At 40.8% G+C, this 20264-nt stretch overlaps 1 long non-coding RNA gene and 1 pseudogene across 1 annotated transcript; one reads left to right on the top strand and one right to left on the bottom strand.

Annotated features, from left to right (window-relative positions):
- Positions 1–4032: 4032 nt before the first annotated feature.
- LOC127482944 (uncharacterized) lies at positions 4033–14419 on the bottom strand. The gene is made up of 3 exons (XR_007908880.3): positions 14148–14419; positions 8489–8652; positions 4033–7772 (listed from the first exon to the last, which is right to left on the bottom strand). It is a non-coding gene; the product is annotated as an uncharacterized LOC127482944 (long non-coding RNA).
- On the top strand, positions 8660–9926 carry LOC100348917 (26S proteasome regulatory subunit 4 pseudogene; annotated as a pseudogene).
- Positions 14420–20264: the final 5845 nt, after the last annotated feature.

Below are 20264 nucleotides of genomic sequence, written 5' to 3'. Positions count from 1 at the left end.
TATCCTAGAGAAAGTTTCATGACTAATGAAAAGAATGTGTATTCTGCAACTGTGGGATGAAATGTTCTATAGATATCAGTTAGGTCAATTTGGTCCTTGTGTAGTTCTTCACTGATGTTTTGTTTAATTAATCTGTCCATTGATGAAAGTGAGGTGTTGAAGTCCCCCATTACTTTCATATTAGAGTCTATGTCTCCCTTTAGAGCCATTAACATTTGTTTTAAATAGCCAGGCACCCTGGAGTTGGGTACATATACATTTATGATAGTCACATTTTCCTGTTGAATTGATCCCTTAATCATTACATAATGGTAGTCTTTGTCTCTTTGAATAGTTTTTGTGTTAAAGTCTATTTTGTTTGAAAAAAAAAAAGCCTGTTTTTACTTTCCATTAGCATGGGCATCTTTTTCTATCTTTTCACTTTCAGTCTGTGTGCATCTTTCTTAGTGAGGTGTGTTTGTTGTAGGCAGCAAATAGGTGGTCTTAATTTTTAATCCATTCATCCAGTCTGTATCTTATTTAATCAGAGAATTTAGACCATTTATATGCAAGATTATTATTGATAAGCAATGATTTTGTGCTGCCATTTTTCCATAAATATTCCTATTGTTTGCTTTGGATTTACTTTACTTTGACTAGGAGATTTTCTGCCTTCACATTTTTTCATAATGATGACTATCTGTATTTCTGTGTGTAGCATATCCTTGAGCATCATTTATAAGACTGGATGAATGGTGACAAATTCTTTCAGTTTCTGTTTGTTTTGGAAGGTCTTTATTTCACCTTCATTAACAAATAAGAGCTTTGCTGGGTACAATATTCTGGGATGAGAACTCAACTGTTAGTCTAATTGGAAATGCTCTGAGGGTAACCTGGCATTTCTTCCATGCACATTTTAGAATCTTTTGTTTATGTGTCACTATTGAAAGTTTGACCAAAATGTGTCGTGGTGATGGTCTTTTCCTGATTGTGTCTGTGTACTATGTACTGTGTTCTATCTACTTCCTCTACTTGGATGACCCTTTCTTTCCTAAAATTAGGGAATTTTTCTGCTATTATTTCACTTAATAGGCCTAATAATCCATTCTCTGTTTCCACACTTTCAGGAACACCTGAGACACATATATTTGATCATTCGATAGTATCCCAAAAAAGAACCTTATTTCCAGTTTTTCTAATTTTTTCTTCTTTTTTTTTATGTCTGATTGAGACATTTCTAAGGATTTGTCTTCCAGCTCAGATATTCTTTCTTTAGCTTCACTAAGTCAGTTGTTGAGGCTTTCCCTTGAATTTTCTGTTTGACAATTTGAATTCTTCATTTCTAACATTTCAGTTTGATTTATCTTCCATATCTCGCTTGGCAAAATTTTTCATCTGTATTATGTATGATTTCTTTACTTCATGAATTTGCTTATCTGTGTTTCTGAGTAAACTTATGATAATTCTTTTGAATTCCTTTTCAGGCATTTCATCAGTCTCTTCATTCTTGCATTGTATTATTGAAGTGTTGTCATGTTTCTTTTTTTTAAGAAATCTTTTATTTAATAAATATAAATTTCATAGGTATAGCTTTTGGAATATAGAGGTTCTTCTCCCCATACTTGCCCTTCCACCCCCACTCCCATCTTACCTACTACTCCCTCTCCCATCCCATTCTTCATTAAGATTCATTTTTAATTATCTTTATATACATAAGATCAACTCTATGCAAAGTAAGGATTTCAACATTGTGCAGCTACATAGACACACAAAGTATAAAGTACTGTTTGAAGATAAGTTTTACCATTAATTCTCATAGTACAACTCATTAAGGACAAAGGTCCTACATGGGAAGCAAGTGCACAGAGACTCCTGTTGTTGATTTCATAATTGACCCTCTTATTTATGATGTCAGTGATCACCCAAAGCTCTTGTCATGAGCTGCCAAGGCTATGGAAACCTTTTGAGTCCACAAACTTGTTGTCATCTTTCTTTAGGGGAGTCATATTGTCTTCCTTGTTTCTTGTTTTTCTGTGTTTATTTTTAGGCATTTTTGGAAATACTTGGTTTTCTCCTCTGATGGCTTTTATCTTTGAACTATGTCTCTGTGGGTTTTTGGAGTGTCTGCTCCTTCAGTGGATATCCAGAGGTGTGTGCTCGGTGAGTTGAGGGAGCTCTGGTCAGTGCTCAAGGATTTGGTGAGAATCCAAGGTGACACTCAATTTCAGCATAGATCACCTCTATTGTCAGCATGGAAGAGAGTGTGATCACATCTGTTGGCATAATCACAGCCTCACCTCCTCTTTTCCAAGGCAATCAATGCCTGAGTTTATCCCACAGTGGCTATAATCCCCCATCCACGCAGGTGCAGGAGCCACCAAAGGAACTATGTAGTCCTCAGTGTGAGCATGGGACCCTCTGCAAAGACCCAACCCAGGAAATCAGGTAGTTCTGAGCCCCTGAGGCTAGACAGAATAATTGCCTAGAGGCCCAGCTATACCCCATGCTCTATCATGCAGTCACAGAACTCACACAATCATAGTACACCAAGGCTCCCAGTCACAGGGTATAAGAGATCCACTCGCAAGCCCACGTACCCACCCTGTCCACTGAGAGACCTGAGGCCTTCCCACAATCAGCTGCCATAGGTGCTCCACCTTGGCAGTTTGAGCAATGGAGCCTGCGATAGGGTGATGTGGGTGGGTGGAAGTGCTTCACATTCATAAGTAGGTGCCCAGCCCCCTGCCCAGCCCCAAGGACAGACTCAAAGTCAGATGGAAAGGCAGATTTTTCCCTCTGGTAAAATCCCCTGTTCACAGGAGAGAGCGCAGCTGCAGCCTCTACTGGCATTAAGCCAGCACTTTCCCTCAGCTGGTATCCAGGTGCCCTTGTTGGGTTATGGGGAGACAGAAATATGCTTTTCTTTCACTGTGCCCCATAAGGGCTCCAGGCCAGACTCAAGTCAGTGTGATCCACAAGGTTCTCCCTTAGGCAACATCATCAGTGACACTGGCTGCCATGGTCTGCTCTCACCTCGTTTTTAGAAACTGGTATCTCCTCCAGCCCCTGGCCGCAGGAGTCACAGGTGCTGTCCCCGCTCGCTGATGAATGTCTGTACTTTCCATGCTGCTCCACAGCATCTCTCTTCTTTCTGTAGAATTTCCACTGCAAACCTGTCTCCATCTCTCCCCCACAAATGCTCTTCTGCTTTTCTTCTGTTATCTCCTCTGGTCAAAATCAGCACTTTTCCCTATTCAGCCATCTTGGAATCCACCACAATTTCTTCATTCAGTCATCAGTTGATGGACATTTGGGTTGATTCCATCTCTTAGCCATTGTGAATTGAGCTGCAACAAACATGGGGGTTACAGATAACTCTTTCATATGCTGATTTCACTTCCTTTGGGTAAATTCCCAGAATAACTGAGTCATATGGTAGATGTATTTTCAGATTTCTGAGGAATCTGCACACTGCCTTCCATAATGGTTGTATGAGTTTTGTCACATTCACTTCAAATGTAGGTGTTATATACATGTAGACCATTTTTTATGGAAGACAGAGATATTCACACCGTAGACTGAGCGATTCATCACAATGGTCATGACACAGTTAAAGCAGAATACTTTTTTTTTTTTTTTAACTTTTAAGCTAGAGGTGACAGTGATACCTACCTCATCAACTATTCACCTAAACGAAGTCCTGGCGTGATGACATCAATTGGCTCACATTTGTCTCCTCTCTTCAAAGTGAATCATCAACTTGTAACAGTGAGTATTCCTCTGGTCCAATTAGCATAAAATAAATTGCTATACAAATAAAATTTTTGACTTCTAGATCAAAACAGTTCTTTCTTTTAGAGGAAAACAGCAAATGACTATAGAGCCAGAGAAACCTTGGGAAAATAATCCCCTCCCGTCCAAGACTGCATGCCCATGCTCCCTCCCACAATGATACTATTGTACTGGATGGTGGGGATTAATACCCTAACCACTGGTTTGCAACTCTGGTGTCTGTAATGAACACAGACATATTTTAAAAATGAACTAAGGTAATGTTTGAAAATTTCCTTCTTTTATAGAATTATAAAGCAATTAGGAAAAAACAAAAACAACATAAAGGTACCTCATGTAAGGCTTGTGGTGTAATGGAAAAACATATGCTATCAATAATCACAAGATCTGAGTTTCAATTCCAGCTGCATGCAAAGCAACACATGTCCTGGAGCCTACATTTCCACAACCGTGAAATGAAGGTAACACGTGCTGTGAGATTAAAATTACTGTAGTGTATATAGTACACTCAGTGACTGCTTAGCTCGTAGTGTTCATTCATTCACTCATTCAACAAATGTTTCCTGAGTTTTTACACTATGTCTAGCACTGTGCTAGGCTTTGAAAATACAACAGTGTAAAAACAGATTGGTTCTTAGTTTCCCAGAGTTTAACAATACGGCAGAAGAGAAAGACATTCATAATAATGCAAATAATAGTTTAATAAATAAGTTAAAGTCAATTCTGACTAAATGTTCCCTCTTATTTGTAATAAAGAGAACACCTGTCTTTCTACTTTCACTTATGTGAATTAAGTGAAGTAATGAGCATGGATTCACTTTGCAAATTCGAAAGCCCTCTACAAAATGTATTGCTATATTTATAACAAACATTTGTCAACTTGTACAAGTTGAAAAGCCCTGGAGAAAGTAGAAATATTAATTAGACATAGATTCTGTTTGCCCTTCTTGAAGGAAGGTAGAGCACAAAACACTATGAACAGAAATTTTAGGTAGAAGCACCAACAGGTATTTTGAATGGATGGGGTAAGGTATTTAGAGAGGACAAAGGCTCACTCCAATGGATGGACTCAGAGAAAACTATAAAGCAGATGCATTTGAGCTGGGCCAGGACAATGAGGAAGTATTCGGATTTGAGATCAGGGAACAATAAGAAAAAGCACAGAAGTGTGAGAATAAGGGACAGCAATGACAGCATGTGGTGCATTTGGTTAGTGTGAAAGGCTTTAATGGCAGTAGTTGGTAATAAGAGTTTGGACAAGAGGTTTGAGGTCAGACCATAAATGACCATGAGTGCAAGCTGTATCTTTGACAGCTGTGAGCCATTAAAGGCTATTGAGCAAGAAAATAATACAGCTGGGGCTGTGAGTCAGCGACGGTTATCTACAAGTGCATGCTGATGGATCATCATAACTGTAGATAGAATTTTGCTGAAGAGTTTGGAGAGCTTTTAGTCTTTTCTTTTGACCCTCTTGAAATTCAGGGTTCAGAAGCTGTCTCTGTTGGAGTGGTCTAAGGGAGTTGAAGTATTTTTGTAACTGGTGATATTGAGACATGCAGGAAATTTATTCCCTCCTCTGAATGATATGGAACTCATAGACTGGAGCCAAATACTGTATTTTCTTGGTGGAAATGAAGCACTCTTTGTAACTACATTTGCCTTAGAACAGATCATATTATAATATCATCTCATGGAAATAGGGAAGACACCAGGTGGTAAAAACAATGGCTTTGAAACTAAGCTGCTCTGGCTTATCATCCTACAAGCTAAGTGCCAGACCCTCTGCCTGCTTCACACCCATCCAGGGCCATGCCTTTAACATTCACTCAGCGGGGATCAGACCAGCTTTGTAAAATCTCCCTGCTCCTGGATCTCCCAGGGGCTGCATGCACAGAACAAGCTGACCCTGACCCTCTCCCCAGCCCTTGGGCTTCTCAAAGCCAAAACAGATGTGGGAGATGAGTGGCAGCTGGTCAGCCAGTCAACAAGCAGCTGATGGGTGACAGGCTTCATTTGCAACTCTACTGAGATGGAGGTAGGAGCCAAGTGGCCCTGCCCAGCTGGATTCAGAACTTCTAAACTGAAAGATAATAACAGATGTTCATTTTCAAAACCCTAACTGTAAGCCCAAAACATAATTTTACTACACAAATACATGCCAGGGAATATTTGGGGAATAAGAACACTTTTTTGCCAGCCCTCACATGGTGTCTGAATGACTAAAACAGATAGCAGGGTCTACATATTTCTGAACTTCATCACATTTCCAAGATGCACTCCAGGGAGTGTGAGACACTGTCTTGGTATGTCCCACAGAGCAACTCCCAGGGCTTGTGCTGCAATTGTTTAGAGCCAGTGGCAAACATGGAAATGGACTACTTACTCCTCAGGCAAGGAGAACAAATTAAGTAGGAGCCAAGATGGGTAGCTGAAGACTTTGTCCTATTACCTCATACAAAAGTTATCACATCAAATAAAAACATCTGGCATGAATTTATCAGTATAGAGGGAAATGACACCAAACTACTCAGATGAGCTTTTAAAGAATTCAAAGTACAGGATTTCAAACTCTCTTGCTCCAAATAAGCAACCAGCTCCTAGGTTTGGACTCTCAGTGATGAACAGATTATATAATAAATGGAGGCAGCCAGAGGTTAAGCCCTTTCTCCCAGTGAGAACGAATTTGTGAAGAGCTCCCAGGAAGGGGAATGGAACCTCAGGGCCTGTTCTTCCAAAGCTTCACCTTGCTGCCATGGTCACAAAGTCAGCATCTTTGTAGGCAAGATTGGAGCAGTGAATTCCATAAAGGGCAAGAAAGGTGCCAAGAAGGTTTTCAAAGGCTGCCTGGCATCTAGGGCTGGTCTTTGAACTCTGTTCTATTCTTGTGACTGCTCCAAAGTTCTAGCTCAATTATGATAAGACCTAAGCCTTCACCTCAGCCCCAGGATTTCATGACCACCCACGTCTCTCTGAGTAGTGGGGAACTACATTGGCTTCTACTAAACTGGAGGTTGAGTGTATCTGGGGCCCTTTCTCTTGGTAAATCACACACCATTAAGCTGGAGTATGGAGTAGGGTGAGATTTACTTTAAGAACCCTAGATGATACTTCTGAGAATTATAGAAAGAGAATTTGATTCAAGTTAATCTCCTCAAACACATATGCTAGACTCCAAAGCTCTAGAGGCAGATCAAGAGGCCAGGTCAGAGTTCACACAGAAGAGATCACAGGGAGACCTGGCCCAGATCTAGCTTAGGGGTAAATACCCTACTCTATGTATGTTGAATTTCCACAAAATATGACCCCTAGTCACCCATAATTGCATTTAATGAGCAAAATCGAGATACTTTCTAACATACATAATAACACATTACATTAATGCTAAGTAATTAATGTAATAATGTAATTAATGCAACATAGTAATAATTTCATTAACTAATGTAATTAGCTAAGATTTCTATGAAGCTGCTGATGCAAGAGGCTTATACTTCCCCCCACTGGAAGTTTACATGCAGCTGCTAGTTTTGCTGTGGATTTGTGAAAGGTGAGGACGTTTAAATAATTCAAGAATTAATATAATGCCTCTCCCATTTTTGCTTTCAGATTGTTGTAAAGGGCTGTCTTTGAAAGTGCGAAAGTTTCTTCTTATGCAACAGTAATTTAATCCTGAGATAAGGGTTAAAATTAACCCAAGCCAGGGCCAGTATTTTGCTGCAGTGGGTTAAGCTGCAGCTTGTGACACCCACATCTCATTTTCAAGTGCCAGTTCAAGTCCAGGCTACTCTGCTTCAGATCCAGCTTCCCGCTGCTGCATCCCAAAAAACAGCAGACAATGACTTGAGATCTTAGGCCCCTGCCATCCATGTGGAAAAATCAAATGGAGTTTTGGGCTTCTGGATTCAGCCTTGCCCAGCACTGACCGTTGCAGGCATTTGAGGAATGAAACAGCAGATTGGAAATTCATTCTCTCTCTCTCTCTCTCTCTTCAGCTTTTCAAGAATCTGAAAAAAAATATTTAAAAAATTAAGTTGACCCATCACAAGACTTGAATGCCATAGAAAATAGTTTAAAGTTTGAAATCTTATCATGAAATATGAGCAATAAATATGAAAAGTTTATTTTATTTTATGCTTAATGAATTTAATGGTATTGGAAATGTGCACTAAATTCTTAGGTTGATGAAAGGATGACTCAGCTGCTGATTTGGGAGACAGTAAAGTTGCCTAATAAAATAGCATGAGAACATGACCCACTATCCATTATTTCACAGCTGAATTTTTACAGCATAATCCCAATCAGGATCACATTTTAGACCTATTAAAAGGCTTCATCAGTTTTCTGAAAAACTTATTTTAATCTGTTGATATCAAATCATCTTTTCATTCTTGCTGCTATTCTCTTCTGCCAGGAACATTTGGTGATATCTTTGCATGTGATTCGTAGCAGCTCTTGATTATTTCTTTCTTGATGAAAGTGCTACAAGATTTCTGTGTAAATATTTACAATTACTTTTGTAAGTGGGCAGTTTATCAGTAAATATTTTTTCTGTTATGATGACACTTGCTTCCTCCACTTTATGCCATTAGATGATAAGTCTGCTAACAGCTGTTTCAAGTGATTTTTTTTCTCAAAAGGAAGCCAGAGCAATTATTGCATCAATTCATACCTAGCAATTAGGGTAAACACAGACTCCTAGAATATTCGAGGTCAAACATACCTAACTTCTGCTTCTGCTGGGCAGTAGAGGTGATGCATTTCTGGCAGCGATGGTTTGAGCAGCAGAGTCTAGGTGGATCAAAGTCAGAGTGGTGACCGTGGTCCTCAGGGTGGCAAGAAGGATGATAAGGACAAGAAAAAGAAATAGGAACCTCCTGTGCCAACCTGAGTGGGGAAAGAGAAGAAGAAAACAAGGGCACCAGATGCTGCCACCAAACTGCCACTGGTGACACCACATGCTCAGTGCTGGCTAAAATTATTGAAGTTGGAGAGAATTAAGACTATCTCCCCATGGAGGGAGAATTCATTAGAAACCAGGAACAAATCAAATTATTAGGAGAAAAGCAAGAGGAGAAAAAATCAAACATGGAGGACCTGAGAGAAACCCCTATGTCAGTAGGAGCCTCGGAAGAGATCACCAATGATAACCACACCATGGTGTCAACATCCATGGGGTCAGGACACTGTGTCAACCTCCTTTCCTTTATGGACAAGGGTCTGCTGGGACGAGGCTGCTCAGTGTTGCTCAGCCACAAGGAGCATGGCGTGATGGGGTGTTGATGGGCACACAGATCCCATTTGCTGCAGTGATGAATGTGGAAAAGGGCCCTCAGAGATCTATGCTGATACTGAGGGATTGGGCAACCAAATCCAGGATATTAAGGAATCTGGAGCTTTCTCTCACCTACACAGACTATTACAAAGAGATGAGGATAAAGCTCCCCAGTGGGGTCATTCTCTGTGGTCCGCCTGGCACAGGTAAAACCTTGTTGGTCACAGCAGTGGTACACCAAACCTCAGCCACTTTCTTGAGAGTAGTTGACTCTGAACTTATTCAGAAGTACCTAGGGGGTGGGCCCAAGCTCATCCAGGAACTGTTTCACATTGCTGAGGAACATCCACCATCCATTGTGTTTACTGATGAAACTGATGCTATTGAGACAGAAAGATATGGCAGAGAGAAATCCAGTGACCAGTGCTGGAATTGTTGAACCAGCTGGGTTGATCTGATACAAGAGGAGACATGAAAGTTGTTAGGGTCACAAACGAATAGAAAGAAACAGAGCAGCCTGCATGGACAGAAAGATCCAGCTCTCCCTGCCTGATGAAAAGACTAAGAAGTGCATCTTTCAGATTCACAGAGCAGGATGTCACCAGCTGATGATGCAACCCTGGATGACGTGGTCACAGCTAAAGACAATCTTTCCTTGGTGCTGACATCAAGGCAATTTGTACAGAAGCTGGTCTGATGGCCTTGAGAGAAAGCAGAATGAAAATAATGGATGGTAACACATAAAAGGAATGTTCTGTATAAACATAAAAAGGCACCACCGAGGGGCTCTATCTCTTGTGGATCACAGCTGCCTTTGGGATAATGGCTGGAGAGTCCCCAATCCTGAAGGGAGGTGCAGATGCGGAGCTGCCCATGTTCCAGTGGAGTTTTATTAGCAAATATCCTGTGTATTTTTTTTTTTTTTTTGAGTATGAGGTGTCCTTTGGTCACTGCTCACTCTGCTTCCCAGTAAAGTGTACTCTTTCCCATTAAAAAAAAAAAAAAGGTTAAACATTCACCTACTTTAGCAACTCACCTAATGCTGCAATTCTTTGCCAAAATGAACCTCTAAGCCCTATTTTAAATGCTTTCTCTAACAGGGATCCTGCTGCCTCGCCAAGCATCTCTCTTCATCTTTGAACAGCTCTGATATTTATAGCATTCTAGAGTAAGCTGAAACGTTCTATAGTATGTGAAAGGGTGTCCGAAAGGATGTTGGGAAACACAGGAACGAGAAGGGAGAAAAAAGCCAACTGGATTATTTTTTTTCAATCCAGTCTGTTGAATTTGAATACATGGATGAACCTTTAACTGGTTCTATTAGAGTTGAAAACACAGGAGAGAAATTGATTATTTAAAGCATCAGTCTGATTGTCAGTCTCTAAATAGCTACAGAGTAAACAGTTTCAAATATCAACTACTTATGTCATGTCTGTAAGCCACGTGGGTATTATCCACTTGCACATAATAAAATAATTTCTTTCAAAAGACTTTTTAAAATAGCCTCTGTATTTAAAATGCTGTTTTATGTTATATTTCTATATATAGTCACTTACTCATACAGAAATCTTGATAATTCAGACATACTAGCTCACCATGAATAAGTGTATGTGTGTTGTGTTTTCATGGCCATCTATTTTGAGACACCATTAAATTAAAAATAAAATTAAAGCCACAATCTTTTAAAAATAAAATGCTATTTTGTTTTTAAAATAAAATTAAAACCACAATCTTTTTCCTGCTCTTTACAAACAAAATTGTATGTACAGCCAGGTTAATTAAGGTCCAATACAGTAAAAACAAATTCTTTCCATCTTATTCCAAGTTTGGACTCAGGCAAACTTTTTATAATTGAGTTGTTAAAACTCTTAGTTAATGGAATTGCTGCTTGTCAGTTTCCAAATCATGCTGTTAAGCTGCTCTTTAATTGGAAGCAGAACCACTGGGCTCTGCTTTCCCTTCTTATGGAAGCAAAAGTCACAATGTCTTTTCAGGCTAGCCTTGGGAATCACACTATGCCATTTCACAATATCTACTTGGCTATCCGATACATGTGTGAAAGAACTGTGGAAGGGACCACCAAGTAAAAACTATGTCCATTGATAAGGAAAACTATTCCTTGCAAATGTGAGATCATTTCAATGCTAAGTATGAACCTTACAGATACCACAATTTTTATAATATGTATGTGTATGAATGTATATTTATTTATATTCATGTATATACATAAATATATGTATATATATACACACACACACCCTTAAATAATGCTATACTTGGGGTGAGTTTAAAGAAGACAAATACCTAGAACTAATCAGAGATTCACACATTTATATATATATATTTTTCATTTGATAGATAGAGTTAGACAGTGAGAGAGAGAGAGACAGAGAGAAAGGTCTTCCTTCTGTTGGTTCACCCCCCAAATGGCCGCTACAGCTGGAGCTATGCCAATCTGAAGCCAGGAGCCAGGTGCTTCTTCCTGGTCTTCCATGTGGGTGCAGGGGCCCAAGCACTTGGGCCATCCTCCACTGCCCTCCTGGGCCACAGGAGAGAGCTGTCCTGGAAGAGGAGCAACCGGGACTATAACCGGCACCCATATGGGATGCCAGCGCCACAGGCAGAGGATTAACCAAGTGAGCCACGGCACCGGCCTCCACACATTTATATTTGATAATATAATAATTTTTCCTTTTCTGACTAAAATACCAAACCATTCTGTTTATTCTGAAACCTTACTTTGCATAAAAAACCTGTGGGTTGGCGTGCTATGCTACATAATTCATTCATTCAACAGACTGTAATTGGGAGTTTACTAATCTGTTGATCGCTAAGCTAGGTTCTGAGGACATAGTCCTTGCTTTCAAATCGCTTCATGTTTAGGATCAGAGAACAGACTGGAAATGGTGCACACTAAAAAGTGGAGCCCATAGATTTTTACAGAAATACAGAAAAGGGGACTTCAATCTGGTTGACTAAAGGTCATAATATTCTTCCCAAGTTATACAATATGAAATTTGCCTGGAGTGCTGTTGGGTGAATGAGTGTTAGGCAGACTGATGCAGAGTGAAGTAGGATAGGTTTTCTAGTTAGATGGACTATTACAAGCATGAATGTGAAGACGTGAGAGAGAAGAACGTTACACTATAGGAATGATGAGAAAGCTAGTTTTCAGAGTAGGCACGCACAGGGGTGGGGAAGATGATTTGGTGCAAGTGGAACAGACCAGGGAAGACCTCATGGATCTCTCATTAAGATGCTGAAATATGACTTGAGGGCATGGGGAAACTTGAAGAATTTTCAGCAGGAAAGTAGCACAGATATTTTAAGAAAATGATAGTGATGGTCATTTGCAGGATGAACTGGACAGCTTGAGTCTGATAGTCAAAAGACCAACTGGAAGACTGCCATAGAGGTGGGAGCCAGCAGGAGACTCCAAGCATATGCACCACTCAGGGCTCTAATTGCGTGACAAATTGACACAGCAATACTTAGCTGGCGAATCTCTTGCAATTTTTGGATCATTTCTGTTTGTGTTAGGGACTTGGCATCTCTGTCTGACCCTTGAGTTCCTTGCAATGTTGTTTCCAGCCTAAGGCCTTTTGCCTCTTGTGCAGGTATAATTAGCTCAGTATTAAAAATAAGCATTCACAGTCAAATTTAATGAAACAGAAAGTAGTACAGTGGTTACCAGGCACGAAGGAAGGCAGCAAACTGAGAGTTATTATTTAATAGGTCTTGAGTTTCATTTTGGGATCATGAAAAGTCCAGGACATGAACAGTGGTAATGGTTTCACAGCAAAGCTAATATGCTTAATACCACTGAGCTATGCACTTAATGGGAAATTTTATGTTATGTGTATATCACCATAATAACAAAATTCTGGAGCAAAGCAACCCAACCTACTTTAGGATATCTCAATTGTGTTAACTGACATATTCCTTATTGTTTAGTTCAGTTGTATGTGGATTTTCTGTTACCGAAATCATCATGCACAGTAACAAAATCACCTTTAGGAAAAAGGTAACCCAATTATGTGTATAAAAAAACAAACAATAACATTTTTGTAGATGACAAAACTGATACTCAGGGAGGTTGAGGGTTTGTGTTAGGTACACAACTAATGAACAGCAACCTTGGGATTTCAATGTAAGACCTGTTTGGCTAAAAGTTGTGTGCTGCCTTCACACAGCAAAACAAATGAGTGGAATCTCCAAACATAGGGACTGTTCTCTCCCATCAGGAGTTGTTTTTTTCAACCTAATCTATTTATACTGACTCTGAATTTTCCCAATAGTTAATGGCAAGGCTTCTGCCAAAATCCACCATCACAAATTGTTTTTAAAGGGACCATATGCTTTTATTTCCCATACTTAACTTTTAAATAAAAACAACATTTACAATTTGGAGTGTTATCTGTTGTATTCAGAATGAATTCTGCTTTAAACTTTTAAACTCTCTTTGAAGACCATATTGCATTTGATCTTTATTCTGGAATTTTTATGACAGACTTTCATTAAAAGCATTTAAATTATAATTGAATATACTCTTAGCAGGGCTTGGGATGTGTTTACAAGCTAATGTGACTATTAAAAAAAAAAGTAGGCAGGGTTCAAAGTAATATTCTTGACTTCAAAGCAGCCATCTTGGGAGACTGTAGATAGTGATGTTCAGATTATCCATTTATTGAAACACATTGTTTCATTTATTAAAACACTTATTCTATGTCAGACACTCAAAGCATTTTTGAAATTCCTTTTACATATCTTCTCCAAAGATAGTTTATGAGCTATGCAGTAAACTTACCACTTTATAGTCTTGCATTATTTTGACCCTGACCAGAGCTAAACAATTTGATCACTTATCTCATTTAATAGAATTGGCTCCCAGGGCTTTCACACTATGCAATTCAACCTTAACTTCAAAGATGGAAGAATTGAAAAATTGAAGGATGGGCTGGCTCTGTGGCCCAGCAGGATAACGTCCTGGCCTGAGACACCAGTTTGAGACCCGGCTGCTCCACTACCAATCCAGCTCTCTGCTATGGCCTGGGAAAGAAGTAGAAGATGGCCCAAGTCCTTGGGCCCCTGCACCCGCATGGGATACCTGGAGGAAGTTCCTGGCTTCAGATGGACGCAGCTCCGAATGTTGCAGCAATTGGGGAGTGAACCAGCGGATGGAAGATCTCTCTCTCCCTCTTTCTCTCCTCTTTCTGTGTAAATCTTTCAAATAAATAAATAAAAAAAAATTGAAGGTATGCCCAAGACTCTTTTACATGCAATGTATAGCTACTTTGATAACATCAGCCCTTGCTAATGCTGATTGCTTTATCTTAAACACCACCTTTGCTTTTTCACTTGCTACCATTCCCTTTCCCTGAACTGTAATTGCTTTTCTTCAGAGTACTTATCACTACCTGATATCTATTTTTCTGTCTTGTTAATGGAATGTGAGTCCCTCCAGAGCAGAGACTCAATTCAGTTTGTCTGCAGCTGTTCCTAACACTGGAATAATGTCCAACACATCAAGATGCTCCATCAACAGTTTTCCAATGACTGAATAAAATGAAGATTAATATTACTGTCATAAAATATTTTAACTCAGTTTCATAATTGCATAAGTCAGTGCAAGTGAATTTCGTAATTGCATAATTCAGTGCAAGGTCTTACAAGGTTTAATCTTCATTATTTATAGTGCTATGTCTCCTGTTTCTTCGGTTATTTAATTTCTACAGCTAAAGAGAACCTCTGGTTCAGTAGTGGTGCGGATTTTTTTCTGCTGTTCTTTCCTTCTTTAAAGGGATAATTAAGTTGCCTTCTAGTGTTTTGCCATCTGTCTTTCTAACTATTTGATTGACATGGACTTACACTTTCAATGCCTTAACCATATACCAGAATAAGAAGGGTGCACAACAAGGTCAGGTTACTGAAGGCTGTCAGAGAGTGAAGCCCTGCCTGGGAGAACAAGAACCCATAAGTGAAGGACAGGATCAGCTGCATGACGCTCTGCAGAATCCCTGCTTGCAGGAGGGAGAGGGGTTTGGGTTGGGCTTCTGGGAAAATTCTGAGGAAGAGGTGATCCGGGGCCTGGACGTTGAAGAATGAGCTGAATGTGGACACGTGGCATAAAGACCTGGGGGAAAAGAGCCAAAGAGGTCATGAGGGCCAAGCCATGGGCTATCAAAGCAATCCCATGCTCCTTCATTTTCCTTCTTATTCTCTAAGTACTGTGCACCAGGCCAGAGGCCTTATTTTTTTTTAATCCCCACTTACACCCATTTATGTAAACAATAGTTAATCTGATTGATATCTGAGATGACTACTAAGTGATTATTGGGTGGGTCGAGTATACAGTGTGGATATAAGGAGATGAGTCACTTCTGGGCAGGCTAGAACAAGATGGCATGAGAATTCCTTGTGCTACTTAGAAAGGTACACAATTTAAAACTTAGGAATGACTTATTTCTGGAATTTTCCATTTTGTATGTTCAGGCCTTGGGCAACCATAAGTAATAAACCAAGGAAGATAAAGCCTCAAATAAGGATGGACCACTGTATTTGTATTATCCGTTTACCACCTTAGTTATATAAACTCCCTGAGGTCAGGGATGACTTATTGCTGTATCCATAGTGTTGACCTTGGATAAAAATCAACCTAGTCCATAACAAAGAAAATTACATTTATTTAGGGTTAACTAGGATTGCCATCTGGGAAAACAGATTCAAGCAGCCTTGAAAACACACTTCAAGGTCTTACAAGATGTTGGCTGTGTGTAAAGCTCAAGACCACAAAGGAGGTGATGGGAACTATATTTGGTACTGCAAGAGTTAAATTGTCTTGCAAGACAAGGTATTGTCTCCATCTCTATGTAATATCAGGAAAGCAGGGAGGTTTTACAAATGGTTAACAAGAGTAGTGAACTGTGGTTCAGCCCAGTGTAAAGGTCAGTTCATCTGAGAAGAAACACGCAGGCAGCTTGCTTCAGAACTCAACTGCGGACACGTCTAAAATCTGGTTTAACGCTGGCTTCCCAATTCCATCCTAAGTGCCCTGAACCAATACCACTCCATCTTCATGTTCCTTTTTAATATTTTTAAAGATTATTATTTTAATTGCTCCTATTTATGAGAATGAAATGTGACAATCTGATACATGTAGTCAATGCTTGGAGACCAAGTAGGTTAGTTAGCATTTCCGTTTCCTTAAACTTAACACAGTAGTTTTTGATTAATAGTGATTGTACCTGGGGCCAGCACTGTGGCACAGTGGGTTAACGCCCTGGCCTGAAGCGCTCGCATCCCATTTGGACGCCGGTTCTAGTCCCGGTTGCTCTAATTCCAATCCACCTCTCTGCTATGTCCTGGGAAAGCAGTGGAAGATGGTTCACATCCTTGGGCCCCTGCACCTGCATGGGAGACCTGGAAAAAGCTCCTGGCTCCTGGCGCAGCTCCGGCCGTTGCGGCCAACTGGGGAGTGAACCAACGGAAGGAAGACCTTTCTCTCTGTCTCTTTCTCACACTGTCTAACTCTATCTGTCAAATAATAAATAAATAAATAAATAAATAAATAAATAAATAAAATAGTGATTGTACCTAATTATGGGTTACAATGTGATGTTTCACAATAAATCATTATGATTTTTGTCCTTGAACGTGGTGACTAAAACAGTGTCTGGCACTAAAATTAATATTTGCTGAATGACTGAATGAGCATCCTGTTGGTTCACAGTTTCTGATTAAGGTAATATTTTGAGTTGGGTAATCAATGTGTGGACGCAGGGTCAGTGCAGCCAAGCGATGGGTGAAAGCGCAAACTCACCTAGAAAGACAGTGCAGAGGGCAGAGCCACATGGGGACTGGAAAAGTGAGTATGAGAGGACATCATGCTGACAGAGTATCTGGATTCATACACTCCAGAGCCAACAAACCTGCCAATCAAGGTCTTCCCCAGGCTATACAGTTGCTGCTGGTGGGGGGGTTGGGGGGGTGGAGCTCTTTCCGTGTAAAACCTGCTCCAGGAATCATAGAGAAAAACTCTCCAACAGGAATGGATTCTGTGTACATTGGCTGCAGTCGGAGTCAGCACTGAATTTTTATCTGAAGGATAAAATTGGCTGTACTTCCATGAAGAGTATATACACAAGTATTTTATAACGTTTGCGGAAATGAACATGAAAGACAAATTTACTTCAGTACAATGGATTTTTAAATCCATGCATGGGTTTTTCATAGACCGCATTTTGCACAAACCTTTGAAGGCCTGTTTAGTTTCTCCAGTGGGCTGTGAGCTTCTAGGGGTAGAGATGGCCTGGCTGGCTACCCTCCCTGCTGAAAGTCGGCACTTTGGACACACATTAGAGGGAAGCCTTGAGACAAAGGAGAAAGAAACTGAGTCATCTCCACCTTCTTGGCTACTTTAAGCACATGGAAGTAGCCAGAATCAAAAGGCTCCTCTGGAAACCAGTTGATGGAAATCTCCTCTAGGTAAATGGACAAACTGATGGAAATGGCCAGTGGTTAAGATTTGAAAGCCATCCTTCCCGGCCGGCGCTGTGGCTCACTTGGTTAATCCTCTGTCTTCGGTGTGGGCATCCCATATGGGCACCAGGTTCTAGTCCCGGTTGCTCCTCTTCCAGGACACCTCTCTGCTGTGGCCTGGGAAGGTAGTGGAGGATGGCCCAAGTGATTGGGCGCCTGCACCCTCGTGGGAGACCAGGAAGAAGCACCTGGCTCCTGGCTTCGGATTGGCATAGCTCCGGCCATGGTGGCCATTTGGGGGTGAGCCAACGGAAGGAAGACTTTTCTCTCTCTCTCTCTCTCTCTGTCTAACTCTATCTGTCAAGTAAAAAAAGAAAAGAAGAGTAATCCATCCTTCCCAACCCCAACACTAATGTTCCCAAGCAGCAAATTCATGTAACCCACAGGCTCATGTAGGAGCAGAGCATCAATCGATAAAGACCCAAACTTTAAATCACTGACCTTAAAATTTAACCGAGCTACCTGATCATTCACACAACTCCTTAATTTCTGCTAGGGAAAGAGCCCTCAATTTGCTTTCATTAGGCAATTTACATTTCTGTAATTTAAACAACCTTCTACCTAGAGGAGGGGCTCTTTCAGAGTCCCCTAGCAAACTAATTAAAAATAAATGAATTTTAAAGAGAACACAGAGGCCAGCACTGTGATGCAGCAGGTTAAGCAGATGCCAGCATTCCATACAGCACTAGTTCAAGTCCGGCTACTCCACTTCCAATCCACCTCCCCTCTAGAGTGCCTGGGAAAGCAGCAGAGGATGAGCGAAGTGCTTGGGCCCCTGCACCCGCATGGGAGACCTGAAGAAGCTCCTGGCTCCTGGCTTCAGCCTGGCCCAGCCCCAGCAGCTGCAGCCATTTGGAAAGTGAAGTGAACCAGCAGATGGAAGATCTCTCTCTTCCTCTCTCTCCCTCTCTTTCCCTCTCCCTTTCTCTCTGTGTATAAATCTGCCTTTCAAAATAGATAAAATAAACCCTCTTTAGAAAAAAAAACACAAATATTTGTTCTTCCCAAGAGCTTTGGCTATTATCCCATCAGGTAGGTTTTTTTTTTTTTTTTTTTTTTTTTTTTTTTTTTTTTTTTTTCCTGATTACTCATTTTCTTCAACTCTGGAGTATACCTGTGACCTTGTTGACATTTCAGGGCTGATGTTAAATATTTCTTATTGGGACTCACCCTTTCTCAGCATCTCCCTGGGCTGCAGCAGAATCCTCAGTTAGCAGTCACTGAGGGCTTCCCCTCTGCCTTGCTGCGACTTCTTTAGTTCTTCCTACGCTCTGAATATGAGAAAGAGGCAGAGTTCTTTTGCATTCTGAAGGATGTAAATGCAGCTCAAGACAGAGCATTTCACAAAGGTCTGCAAGTGGAAAGCAAAAGCACAGACCACACCCTGGATGTGAAAACTCTGTCTGCACCACAAAGATGTGATCAAATGGCCGTGCAAATTTTCTGGTGGGTGGATGTGAGGAGAGTGCTGATCATCTCAGAGCAGAAGAGATAGTTTCCCTCGAAGACCACATCGAAGAGCCCATTATTTTTTCCTTTAAATCATTCTTTGAGACAATAGAACAATGGTTTCAATTCAGTTCATTAACATCTACTCAGGGTTACTTTGCGCAAGACAACCCTCTGCATGGGACAGAAACCCTGGTGTCCCCCATGTGCCTGGGGAAGTGTGTTTGCTCCTTCCGTCTTGGTCCCAGATTCCTGAAGCTTAGATCTGCGTGGACTGGCCAGTTACTGTACCCCTCTCTGGATGCCTCCTCACATTCACTCCAATAACTACTCATCAAATAGCTACCCTAACCCTAGTTTCTCTAAAGCAATTCAGGTTGGAAAACTATTTTCCTTTCCTTCCCCCAAATTACTACACCATCAAAGTCAGGTAATTTCCTGCCAGTGAATCCCCAGGTTTGCATTTCTAAAATTCAGTTTTCAATATTATTCTTCTTCCCTTTTTCTGACTCAGCATCAATCTCTCCCTCTCAGATTCCCTTCCATCTCTGCCCACTCACCTGCCCTGCACAAACTGTTTGTTTCTTTCTTAGATTGAAGAAGAATGGAAAGACGTAAATGGGGATGTTTTAATGCTGACTTCTTCAATCACCAGCTAGAATCAGAGAGGGGAGAGGTGTGCATGCAAATGTGTCCCCTAATTGCTATTTAAGGCATGTGCTCCCCAGACTTCTCCCAGAGGTTCTTTTGAGTCCCAAGTAAGGACTTGGGCATTGAGATGGAAAATTCTGAATAAGCCCGAGAAGCCCCACCTGGCCAGTGTCTGTGTACCATATGTGCTAGACAGGGTGGGCAGACATTGGTGGAAGCGTGAAGTTGGAGGAATGGTAGATTCTCTCATGTCTGTGTGCTTAGATCGCCATCTAGTGACTGATGCTCACAGAAGGGAAGAAAGCCAGGGGTCCCAGGAAGATATAGAGCTCCTTATGGGGGTGAGTTTTCCTCCCCAGTCAACTCCAGATGGCTAAAGTGACTGTATTTCCACTTTTCCCGGGCACAGGTGGTGAATGTCGTAGACATCATTGAAAGATTAGTGGAAGCCAGGAAATAGTCTAGAAAAACAAAAGACTCCAAGACATACTGAGAAAAGTTGGGCTACAATATTATTCCAGAAAGTAGGACTCTAAAAGGGCTCTGGTTGAGCAAAAGTGTGACTCTCCTACTAACATGGGAAACA

The sequence above is a fragment of the Oryctolagus cuniculus genome, chromosome 4 (assembly GCF_051225735.1).
Source record: "Oryctolagus cuniculus isolate XC-2025 breed Fujian yellow rabbit chromosome 4, ASM5122573v1, whole genome shotgun sequence".
NCBI lineage: Eukaryota > Metazoa > Chordata > Mammalia > Lagomorpha > Leporidae > Oryctolagus > Oryctolagus cuniculus.
Note: the sequence above shows the minus strand (reverse complement) of the source record. Positions and strands in the feature narration are given on the sequence as shown.